Genomic DNA, 746 nt, shown 5'->3' with positions numbered 1-746 from the left:
GGGCGCTCTCGCCAAGCTGCACCGAGGCCTCTGAGGGCTCGCGGGGGGGCGGGAAGGGGAGTCTCCACTCGCGTCGGTCCCCTACTCACCGAGCCCTCCGCGCTGGGATCCGCAGACGCCGCCACAGAGGCCACCCCGGCGGCGACCCGGAAGTACTACCTAGGGTCCGCAACTTCGCGCTACGGAAACTGAGAAGGGCCATATATTTTACCCGCAGCGCACCACCAAACTCTCGCGAGAGTTGTCTGTGGGCGGGGCGAACCGGAAGCCCTGGGTATGATAAAGGAAACCTGGGTCGGAACTCCGGCCAGACCCGGCGAAGAGCAGCGGGACCTCTCCTCGTGTGTCGCGTACTGCTTTCGGGAGCGGGGATGCTGGGTCCAGCCTAGATACCTGGAGGCTCTTGGGGTGCTGGGGGCGGGGCGCGCTCCTTCCGAGCCCTCCGGGGCCCTCACGATGGAAATGAGAGGCCAGAGCTGGGGTCGTGCCGCGGCAGGAAGCAGGAAGCCAAGCTGCCCTCAGAAAACATTTCAGGACATGGTGGCGCACACCAGTAATCCCAGCTGCTCAGGAGGCTGAGGCGGGAGGAGCACGAGTTCAAAGTCTGAGCAATGTAGTGAGACCCTGTCCCAAAAATTTAAATAAACAAATAACTATTTAAAAGAGCCGAGGGACTGGGGATTTAGCTCAGTGGTTCCGCTGTCTGCCCTGTAAGCGCAAGGACCCGAGTTTGATCCCCGGTACCA

Source organism: Fukomys damarensis, unplaced genomic scaffold (assembly GCF_012274545.1).
Source record: "Fukomys damarensis isolate Sample0158 unplaced genomic scaffold, DMR_v1.0_HiC HiC_scaffold_13, whole genome shotgun sequence".
Taxonomy (NCBI): Eukaryota; Metazoa; Chordata; class Mammalia; order Rodentia; family Bathyergidae; genus Fukomys; species Fukomys damarensis.
The sequence above is the reverse complement of the archived record's forward strand: the minus strand, read 5'-3'. Positions refer to the sequence as shown.